At 43.8% G+C, this 12,107-nt stretch overlaps 1 long non-coding RNA gene across 1 annotated transcript; it reads left to right on the top strand.

Moving 5' to 3' along the window:
* The first annotated feature begins 6,519 nt into the window (after window positions 1–6,519).
* Window positions 6,520–11,790, top strand: LOC135968444 (uncharacterized). Its single transcript, XR_010583249.1, has 2 exons — window positions 6,520–7,701; window positions 11,355–11,790. It is a non-coding gene; the product is annotated as an uncharacterized lncRNA (long non-coding RNA).
* Window positions 11,791–12,107: the final 317 nt, after the last annotated feature.

Below are 12,107 nucleotides of genomic sequence, written 5' to 3'. Positions count from 1 at the left end.
GTCAAATCAAATAAATACCCATGCATTCACACTGAAATAAAAATATTTAAATAAACAAACAAACAAAAAGGAGAGGGCAAATACTTTTTACAGAATTCCAAATACTAATCAACATAGATAAAATGCTAAAGAAATCATCACAAAACCACCACAGTTATTATTGTATCCAAGGCTAACTGAGGAGTGTAAAAATTGTAATTAAGACTTAAAAAATAAGCAGTGCACGGCCGGGCGTGGTGGCTCACGCCTATAATCCCAGCATTTTGGGAGGCCGAGGTGAGTGTGTCTCAAAAAAAAAAAAAAAAGCAGTATATTTGCATAGCACCAAAGTATCTGACTAAATTGTTCCCTTCATTTTTAAAGCAACCTATGACTAATAAAAGCAACAATTATGACTCTCTATTATTGGATTTATAATACATAGATGTAAAATTGTAACAGCAGCACAAAAGCTCGAAGAAGAAAATAGAATTTTTCTGTCATAAGGTTTTTATATTTTACATTTATGAAAACCATGTAGTACTGTATTATGTTATATAGTATTATGTGTTATGTTAAAGATGTACATTGTCCTCTAAAGAGGACTACTAAAGGGGGATGAAAGGGAGGGGGGCAAGGGTTGAAAAACTACATATTAGGTACTATGCTTACTAGCTGGATGCAATATTCTCATGTAACAAACCTTTAAATGTAACCTCTGTATTTATGATAAAAGTTGAAATTTTGAAAAGGACACATATTGTAATCTCTTGAGTAACAAGTAAAATAATGCAAAGATGTGACACATGCTGATAAAGAATTAAGTTAAATATTAAAAAATATATGTGTAAAAGCATTCATGGAGGTTTTAATCAAAATAGCTCAAAGCAAGAAACAGCCCAAATGTCTATCAATAGGAAAATAAATTCACACATTCTAGAGCATCCACACAACAGAAAACTACTCAGAAATATAAAGCAGCAGGGTGGGCACAATGGCTCATGCCTGTAATCCCAGCTACTCACTACTCACTCAGGAGGCTGAGGCAGGAGAATCACTTGAACCCAGAAGGCAGAGGTTGTGGTGAGCCGAGATCGTGCCATTACACTCCAGCCTGGGCAACAAGAGCGAAACTCCATCTCAAAAAAAAAACAAAACAAAACAAAAAAAAAAACACAGGTTTTCTCAAACGAAAAGTCTGATGTTATAACAGTAGCTAAAAGGATATTAAGAAATATGTTTTGCTCATAGGATATTTCTAAAAAAGTCTCCAATACTAAAGGTGCTTATTTCACTAGACAAGTTATAAAACTGTTAAATACGGTATTACAGATGCAATAGTTTTTTATTTTTATTTTTTTCTTTGAGACTGAGTCTCACTCAGTCACCCAGGCTGTAGTACAGTGGTGCCATCTCAACTCACTGCAACTCCCACCTCTCAGATTCAAGCCATTATCCTGCCTCAGCCTCCTGAGTAGCACGGTGGCGCCTGCCACCATGCCCGGCTAATTTTTGTATTTTTAGTAGAAACGAGGTTTCACCATGTTGGCCAGGCTGGTCTTGAGCTCCTGACTTCAAGTGATCCACTTACCTCAGTCTCCCAAAGTGCTGAGATTAAAGGAGTGAGCCACTGTACCGAGCCCCGATAAAATAGTGTTAAGCAAAGCTAACTAAATGAACTGGATTTCTATTGTAATTGAGACTGATGACAATCAGATTCACTGAGAGTGAAAAAAATGTGTTGACTATTATAAAATAGTCATTGGAAAGCTTAGGCACCTGATAATAGAACCTCATGTATCTTCTGCTACTGAAGTCTAATATGATTAAATGCAGCAAAGCTTCAGTGCATTATGGCAAAGCATATTTTTACCAGGTAAAGAATGCTTTTAATGGTCTACTGACTGAGGACAGTAAAACTCTTTATAATCTAGAACCCAGAGATTGAGTCTGCCTGCCATCTACACTGCAGCAAGACTTCAGGACCTCGAACCTTGGGTTGATAATCTCATGACTCAGAAGGGCCCCTGCAAACATTTGAAATTGTATACCCATTGGAGATCTTAAGGTAAAGCTAACCAGTAAAGTTTCTTCTCAAGAGCAGATGGCAACATTAATATAGATAGCTTTTTTTTTTTTTTGAGACAGAGCCTTGCTCTGTCATCCAGGCTGGAGTGCAGTGGTGTGGTAATGGCTCACTGCAACGTCTGGCTCCGGGTTCAAGCGATTGTTCTGCCTCAGCCTCCCGAGTAGCTGGGACTACAGGCACGTGCCACCATGCCTGGCTAGTTTTTGTATTTTTAGTAGAGTCAGGGTTTCACCACATTGGCCAGGCTGGTCTCGAACTCCTGACCTTGTGATCCACCTGCCTCGGCCTCCCAAAGTGCTGGGATTACAAGCGTGAGCCACCATGCCCAGCCCAGATAGACTTTTTTTTTTTTTTTTACAAGATCAGAAATGAAGACATCGCTGCTATCATACACTCTTTGTTTCTTTTTTTTTTTTTTTTTTTTTTTTTGAGACAGAGTCTCACTCTGTGGCCCGGGCTGGAGTACAGTGGCCGGATCTCAGCTCACTGCAAGCTCCGCCTCTCAGGTTTACATCATTCTCCTGCCTCAGCCTCCCGAGTAGCTGGGACTACAGGCACCCGCCACCTCGCCCGGCTAGTTTTTTGTATTTTTTTAGTAGAGACGGGGTTTCACTGTGTTAGCCAGGATGGTCTCGATCTCCTGGCCTCGTGATCCGCCCGTCTCGGCCTCCCAAAGTGCTGGGATTACAGGCTTGAGCCACCGCGCCCGGCCCATACACTCTTTGTTCACTGTTTTTTTCTTATGACTCTACAAATGACAGAAATCAAAAACGGTCTCTTGCGTGCACCCATGGCACACACTTGTATGTAGAAGATTTTGGCCGGACGCAGTGGCTCACACCTGTAATCCCAGCACTTCCGAAGGCCGAGGTGGGCAGATCAGCTGATGTCCTGTGCAGTTACTCCAGGAGTTCAGTCAACACTCGAGAAAACCCATAACCACAGCCAGACAATTAGGGCCAAGGCCAAATAGCAAAATAAGTGCTTTTAATCTATTTTTTCCATATCTAAACTTTGGAGTTCGAGAATGTGGACAGAACTGAAGACATAGTTTTTTTCTCCTGTGGCCCCATCACCCTTTGTTCACTGCTTAATCTCTAAAAGAAAGGTGGGCAACAGGTGGCCAGCAGTGGTTTACCTGTGGCTATTTTATTCCTGCTGCCCTTAGCTCTTTCTATGGCCACTATCTGTTCCATCCTCGGAACTGAAGAGAGATTTTGGTAGGGAGAGGCTCTTCCTTCACCTCTGGCCCTTCACAACACTGACATCAGAGCTTCCATGTGTGGCTCCTGTCTGCCTGGAATGTGCCTGGTCTGAACTGCAATGTGCTAGAAAGGTAAAATATAGAGTTAGTTTCGAAAATTTAGTTACAAATATTTATATACTTCATTAATAATTACATATTCCTCACACATTAAAATGATATTTTGGATATATTGGATTACATTGTTGCAACCCATTCAACCTGTTCTTTGTTTCTTTTTAAAGTTTGGCTACTAGAAAATTCAAAATTCACATGTGGCTCACATTTTATTTCAGAGGATTACCTCCTTTTTAAAATCTCAGGCTGCCTACTCAAAGGACCATAAACCAGGAACGTAAAAAAGCTGAATTTTTTTTTTAATTTTTATTTTTTCGTTGAGACGGAGTCTCGCTTTGTCACCCAGGCTGGAGTGCAGTGGCATGATCTCAGCTCACTGCAACATCTGCCTCCTGGGTATAAGTGATTCTCCTGGCTCAGCCTCCTGAGTGGCTAGGATTACAGGCGCATGTCACCAGGCCCGGCTAATTTTTTTTTTTGAGACAGAGTTTTGCTCTTGTTGCCCAGGCTGTAGTGCAATGGCACAATCTTGGCTTACTGCAACCTCCACTTCCTGGGGATTCAAGCGATTCTCCTGCCTCAGTCTCCTGAATACCTGGGATTACAGGCATGCGCCACCAAGCCCAGCTAATTTTGTATTTTTAGTAGAGATGGGGTTTCTCCATGTTGGTCAGACTGATCTCAAACTCCCGACCTCAGGTGATTCACCCACCTTGGCCTCTCAAAGTTAATTTTTTAGTAGAGGCGGGGTTTCACCATGTTGATCAGGCTGGTCTTGAACTCCTGACCTCACGATTCTCCTGCCTCAGACTCCCAAATTGTTTGGATTACAAGCATGAGCCACAGCACTTGGCCAAAAAAAAGCTGAAATTTCAAAACATTTGTTATTATATTATTTTCATTTGTATATAGCCATATATATTTTTTTGAAATGGAGTCTCGCTCTATCGCCCAGGTTGGAGTGCAGTGGCATGATTTTGGCTCACTGCAACCTCTGCCTCCCTGTTTCAGGCAATTCTCTACCTCAGCCTACAGAGTAGCAGAGATTACAGGTGCTGCCCACCATGCAAGGCTAATTTTTGTATTTTTAGTAGAGAAGGGGTTTCACCATGTTGGCCAGGCTGGTCTTGAACTCTTGACCTCATGATCCACCCACCTCGACCTCCCAAAGTGCTGGGAGTACAGGCATGAGCCACCGTGCCTGTCTGCCATATGATATATTATTTACAAATGTATATGACCTTATATGCAAGGTTGAATGCAAATATCCTCTAGGGTGGGCCTGGCTCAGCTCAGGGAGGAAGTCCTGCCTGAGAGGGCTGTGGCCCATCATCTAAGCATATCTTCTATCACTCAGGGCCTGAGAGGGTGAGGTTTTAAACATTATGCAGGCTGGGCACCATAGCTCATGCTGTAGTCCCAGCTATTCGGGAGGTCGAGGGAGAAGAATTGCTTGAACCTGAGAGGCGGAGGTTGCAGTGAGCAGAGATTGTGCCACTGCACTCTAGCCTGAAGGACAGAGTGAGATTCCGTCTCAAAAATAAATAAATAAATAAAAAGTTATCCAATCAGTGACTCTGGGCTGGGAACTGTCCCATTGGGCAAGCAGCTGAAGTGAAACAGTGTGGCTTCCAGGTTTGGTGGGGCATTTGTCTCTTGCTGCAGCTTGAGTTCCATGTCGTGTCTTCATTGCTCTGTGTCTTCTGCCCCTATAGACTCAGCCTCTGTGGCCCTGTGACCTGCAGGTATTGGGAGATCCACAGCTAAGACACCGGGACCCCCTAGAAACCTAGAAATGATGAGAGTGCCAGGAATGGGAAGAACTTTGTTCTGTGGGGTTCCCAGGTCGGTCCTACTTTTGCCTATTAAAACTTTATGGGAGTCACTGCAAAAATATTATAGAATTTAATCAAAGAGTGTTTCTAGAATTGTAGAGCACCCAGCTATGGTTTGTAGTTTGTGGTCTATGGGAGAGGCCTAAACGAAAGTGTTTGGTGTCAGGCATCTGACCCGAAACTCAGCCATTATAACCCCTATGACCTGCACATATATGTCCAGATGGCCTGCAGGAGCCAAGAAGCCTGGAGCAGCCAAAAAAACCACAAAGAAAGTGAAACAGGCTGTTCCTGCCTTAACTGATTAACCAGCATTACAACATTCCAACATTGTGACTTTTCCCTGCCCCACCTTAACTGATCAATCAACTCTGTGACATTCTTCTCCTTGACAATGAGTCCCATGATCTCTCCACCATTCACCTTGTGACCCCCTCCCCTGCTAACAATAGATAACCACCTTTAACTGTAACTTTCCACTGCCTACCCAAGCCCTATGAAGCTGGCCCTATCCTATCTCCCTTTGCTGACTCTCTTCGGACTCAGTCCACTTGCACCGAAGTGAATAAACAGCCTTGTTGTTCACTCAAAGCCTGTTTGGTGGTCTTTTCACATGGATGCACTTGACATTTGTTGCCGTGACTTGGATTGGGGGACCTCCCTCAGGAGATGAATCCCCTGTCCTCCTGCCTTTTGCTCCATGAGAAAATCCACCTCTGACCTTGGGACCTCAGACTGGCCCAAAAAGCACTTCACCAATTTTAAATCGGGTAAGCGACCTCTTTTTATTCTCTTCTCCAACCTCTCTTGCTATCCCTCAACCTCTTTCTCCTTTCAGTTTTGGTGCCACCCTTCAATCTCTCCCTTCCCTTCATTTCCTTTCCCTTTCTGGTAGAGACAGAGGAGACACGTTTTATCCATGGACCCAAAACTCCAGCGCTGGTCACAGACTTGGGAAGACAGTCTTCCCTTGGTGTCTAATCACTGCGGGGATGCCTGCCTGATTATTCACCCACGTTCTAGAGGTGTTTGATCACCACTGGGATGCCTGCCTTGATCCTTCAACTTGGTGGCAAGTACCACCTCCCCTGGGTGGCAAGTACCACCCCTGTCTCTCTCTGTGTCTCTACCACCTCTCTTCTCTAAACTTACCATTTTAGTATGGGCAAATTTCCACCCTCCATTCCTCCTTCCTCCTTAACCTGTGTTCTAAAAAACTTAAAACCTCTTCAACTGTCACCTGACCTAAAACCTAAGCATCTTATTTTATTCTGCAACACCACTTGGCCCCAATACAAACTTGATAATGGCTCTAAACGGCCAGAAAATGGCACATTATATTTCTCCATCCTACAAGATCTAGATAAGTTTTGTCAAAAAATGGGCCAATGGTCTGAGATGCCTGACGTCCAGGCATTCTTTACACATTGGTCCCTCCCTAGTCTCTGCTCCCAATATGACTCATTCCAAATCTTTCTTCTTTCTCTCCTGTCTGTTCCTTCAGGCTCCATCCCAAGCTCTGAGTCCTTTAAATCCTCCTTTTCTACGGATCCATCTGAACTTTTCCCTCCTCCCCAGGCTGCTCCTCTCCATGTCAAGCAATTCTTCCTCAGCCTTCACTCCCTCACCCTATAATCTTTCTATCACCTCCCCCTCTCACACCTGGTCGAGCTTACAGTTTCATTCTGTGACTAGCCCTCCCTCACCTGCCCAACAATTTCCTCTTTGAGAGTGGCTGGAGCTGAAGCCATAGTCAAAGTTAATTCTCCTTTTTTCTTTATCTGACCTCTCTCAAATCAGTTAGCATTTAGGCTCTTTTTCATCAAATATAAAAATCCAGCCCAGTTCAAGGCCCATTTGGTGGCCACCCTTAGACTCTTTACAGCCCCTAAACCCTGAAGAGCCAGAAGGCCATCTTATTCTCAATATGCATTTTATCACCCAGTCAGCTCCTGACATTAAAAAAAAGCTTCAAAAATTGGAATCTGGCCCTCAAACCCCACAACAAGAATTAATCAACCTCACCTTCAAGGTGTTCAACAATAGAGAGGAGACAGTCAAGTGGCATCATCTTTCAGAGCTGCAACTGCTTGCCTCCACTGTAAGACAAACTCCAGCCATGCCTTTGGCACATAAAAACTTCAGAACAACCAAACTGCAGCCTCCGGGCACTCCTTTAAAACCTCCTCATGGACCTTGCTTCAAGGGTCACAAAACTGGCCACTGGGCCAAGGAATACCCACAGCCTGGAATTCCTCCTAAGCCATGTCCCATCTGAGTGGGACCCCACTGGAAATTGGACTGTCCAACTAATATCACAGCCATTTCTAGGGCCCTGGAGCTCCAGCTCAAAGCTCTCTGGCTGACTCCTTCCCAGATCTCCTCAGCTTACTGGCAAGAGTGATGCTGCCCGATCACCTTGGAAGCCCCCTGGACCATCACAGATGCTAAGCTTTGGATAACTCATACAGTGGAAGGTAAGTCCATCCCCTTCTTAGCCAATACAGAGGCTGCCCACTCCATGCTACCTTCTTTTCAAGGACCTGTTTCCCTTGCCTCCATAACTGTTGTGGGTATTGATGGCCAGGCTTCTAAACTTCTTTAAACTCCCCAACTCTGGTGCCAAATTGGACAACATTCTTTTACATACTCTTTTTTAGTTATCCCCACCTGCCCAGTTCCCTTATTAGGCCAATGAAGGGGTGGCCTACCCCTCCACACCTGTGGGCATTTCTCATTAGGTGGAACGAGAGACTTGAGAAAAGAAATGAGACACAGAGACAAGGTATAGAGAAAGAAAAAGTGGGCCCAGGGGACCGGCGCTCAGCATACAGAGGACCCACGCCAGCACCGGTTTCTGTGTTCCTTTAGTATTTATTGATAATTATCTTTACCATCTTAAAGATAACGGAGTGGCAGGACAATAGGATCATTGAAGGGAGAAAATTAGCAGTAAGACATATGGATAAAGATCTCTGTGACATGAATAAGTTCAAAGGGAAATGCTGTGCCTTGATACGCATATGCAAACATCTCCATAAACCTCTTAGCAGCACTGCGCCAGCAAGTCCCGCCAGCAAGTCCCACCTTATGCCGTAAGGCAGTTTTCTCCTATCTCAGTAAACAGAGCATACAATCGGGTTTTACACCGAGATGTTCCATTGCCCAGGGATGGGCAGGATTTTTAACCAGCAAGCTGCCTTCAGGCACTTGTTTAACAAAGACACATCCTGCATAGCCCAAAATCCATTAAGCCTTAAGTCACCACAGCACATGTCTCTTGCAAGGACAAGGTTGGGAGTAGGGTCAAGGATTAACAGCATCTCAAATACAGAACAAAATGGGAGTCTCTTATGTCTACTTCTTTCTATATAGACACAGTAATAGGCTGATCTTTTTTTCTTTTCCCCACAGGCCAAAACACTTTAACAAAATTATCTGCTACCCTGACTATTCCTGGACTACAGTCACATCTCATTGCCACCCTTCTTCCCAACCCAAAGCCTCTTTTGCATCCTCCCCTTGTATCTCTCCACCTTAATCCACAAGTGTGGGATACCTCTACTTCCTCTTTGGCAACTGACCATGCCCCCCTTACCATTCCATTAAAACCTAATAACCCTTACCCTACTCAATGCCAGTATCCCATCCCACAACAGGTTTTAAAGGGACTGAAGCCTGTTATCACTTGCCTGCTAAAGCATGGGCTTCTAAAGCCTACAAACTCCCTTACAATTCCCCCATTTTACCTGTCTAAAAACCAGACAAGTCTTACATGTTAGTTCAGGATCTGTGCCTTATCAACCAAATTGTTTTGCCTATTCACCCTGTGGTGCCCAACCTGTACACTCTTTTGTCCTCAATATTTTCCTCCACAACTCACTATTCCATTCTTGATCTTAAAGATGCCCTTTTCACTATTCCCCTGCACCCCTTGTCTCAGCCTCTCTTTGCTTTTACCTGGACTGACCCTGATACTCATCAGTCCCAGCAGCTTACCTGGGCTGTACTGCCACAAGCCTTCAGAGACAGCCCTCATTACTTCAGCCAAGCCTTTTCTCATGATTTCCTTTCTTTCCACCCTTCTGCTTCTCACCTTATTCAATATGTTGATGACCTTCTTTGCAGCCCCTCTTACCAATTTTCCCATCAGGACAGTATCCTACTTCTTTAACATCTCTACTCAAAGAGGTGCCAAGTATCCCCCTCTAAGGCTCAAATTTCTTCCCCTTCTGTTACATATCTTGGCATAGTCCTCCATCGACATACATGCACTCTTTCTACAGACCATGTTCAGTTAATCTCACAGACCTCTATCCCTACCAGCAAAGCAACAACTCCTTTCCTTTGTAGGCATAGTTGGATACTTTCGCCTTTGGATACCTGGTTTTGTCATCCTAACAAAAACGTTATATAAACTCACAAAGGAAAACCCAGCTGACCCCAAAGATCACAAATCCTCTCCACTCCTCTTTCTGTTCCTTAAAAATAGCTCTAAAAACTGCTCCCATGCTAGCTCTCCCTGACTCATCCCAACCCTTTTCATTACACACAGTGAAAGTGAAGAGCTGTGGAGTTGGAATTCTTACACAAGGCCCAGGACCACGTCCTGTAGCCTTTTTGTCCAAACAACTTGACCTTACTGTTTTAGCCTGGCCCTCATGTCTGTGTGCGGTGACTGCCACCACTCTAATATTTTTAGAGATCCTCAGAATCACAAACTATGATCAAGAGGTCCTCGAAATCACCAACTATGCTCAACTCACTCTCTACAATTCTCATAACATTTAAAATCTATTTCCTTCCTCCCACCTGACTTATATACTTTTTGCCCCCTGGCTCTTTCAGCTATACTCACTCTTTTTTGAGTCTCCCACAGTTACCATTATTCCTGGCCCGGACTTCAATCCGGCCTCCCACATTATTCCTGATACCACACCTGACCCCCATGACTGTATGTCTCTGATCCACCTGGCATTCACTCCATTTCCCCATATTTCCATCTTTCCTATTCCTCACCCTGATCACACTTGGTTTATTGATGGCAGTTCCACCAGGCCTAACTGCTACTCACCAGCAAATGCAGGCTATGCTATAGCCTCTTCCAATCTTTCATTGAGGCTACTGCTCTGCACTCCTCCACTACCTCTCAGCAAGCTGGACTCATTGCCTTAACTCAGGCCCTCACTCTTGCAAAGGTATATGGAGGCAATTGTAAATATGCCTTCCATATCCTGCACCACTGTGCTGTTATATGGGCTGAAAGAGCTCTCCTCACCACACAAGGCTCTTCCACTATCAATGCCTCTCTAATAAAGGCTCTCCTTAAGGCTGCTCTCCTGCCAGCCAAGGCTGGGGTCATTCATAGTAAAGGACACCAGAAACCAACTGATCTTATAGCTAAAGGAAATGCCTATCCTGACAGGACAGCAAAAGAAATAGCAAATGCCTCCACACCCACAAATATTCCAGCCCTCACTCCAAAAGGTCAATATTTTTCATTCTCCTCTATCACCACCACCTACTCCTCTTCTACAAACCTGCTCTACCAGTCTTTTCCAACTTAGGGCAAGTGGTTCTTAGATTGTGAAAAATTTATTCTTCCTCACCTTAATCCAGGAAACAAAGATTATTTTACTTATTATCTCTCCCGCATAGGATCTGCAATCAGAACTATTGAACTTTCCATTCACATCACCACCCACACCTATGGGAAAAGGTTAATATAATAGGTCATTGACTTAACAACAGGGAATCCCATTCATATGATGGAAAATGGGGACAAAAAGCTTTGGTATGTAAAACATTATGCCTTCCTTGGTCTAAAAACTCATCGCCACTTACATTAAAGCTAATATGCCTGATTACTGTTTTTAGAGAACTTATACTATTAGGGCAGTTCCAAGCTCAAAAATATGCTAACTGGCACCTTTTAAGCCACATAAAAATGCACCCTAGACCCAAAACTTACTGGACTAACTCATTATAAAATTTTCTGTAAGATGTTCACGCAGTCTCTGGTCACACTTGTAGCAGTCCTGAGAAATATCACCCCTAGCCCAATGACCCTCACTAAAAACTTACATTTTCTTTATCTTTTCTTATAACTTTATATTTTGTAAATAAACAGACAGGAATGTCAGGCCTCAGCCGAAGCTCAGCCATTATAACCCCTCTGACCTGCACATGTACGTCCAGGTGGCCTACAGGAACCAAGAAGTCTGGAGCAGTCAAAAAACGACAAAGAAGGGAAACAGCCAGTTCCTGCCTTAAATAACTAACCCACCTTATGACATTCTACCATTATAACTTGTTCCTTCCCTATCCCAACCGATCAATTGACCCTGTGACATTCTTCTCTTTGACAATGAGTCCCATGATCTCTCCACCATTCACCTTGTATACCCCTCGCCTGCTATCAATCGATGACCACCTTTAACTGTAACTTTCCATTGCCTATCCAAGCCCTATAAAGCTGCCCCTCTCCTATCTCCCTTTGCTGACTCTCTTTTCAGACTCAACCCACTTGCACCCAAGTGAATAAACAGCCTTGTTGTTCACAGAAATCCTGTTTGGTGGTCTCTTCACATGGATGCACTTGACATTTTGCAAAATACGTAATGAAGAAAACCAAATTTAGTAATTGGTTAGGTACAGTTACGTGGTTTCTTAATTTGTACTGTTGCGGGAAAGTAAGGAACTGGAGAGACCAAATGGAGTGCAGGAAAGTGCTTATTTAAGGTGTACTCTGGCACAGCAGACACGTGTCCTGAAAGTCTGAGCCCAGAACAAAGGAAACGAGTCCCCTTTAAGCATTTTGAGGTGGGCACTGCGTGAAGCAGGAAGCAGGCTTACAGAAATGAGAACAAAGGTTGCTGTGACA

Source organism: Macaca fascicularis, chromosome 19 (genome assembly GCF_037993035.2).
Source record: "Macaca fascicularis isolate 582-1 chromosome 19, T2T-MFA8v1.1".
NCBI lineage: Eukaryota > Metazoa > Chordata > Mammalia > Primates > Cercopithecidae > Macaca > Macaca fascicularis.
This window is presented reverse-complemented; position numbering and strand designations above follow the sequence as displayed.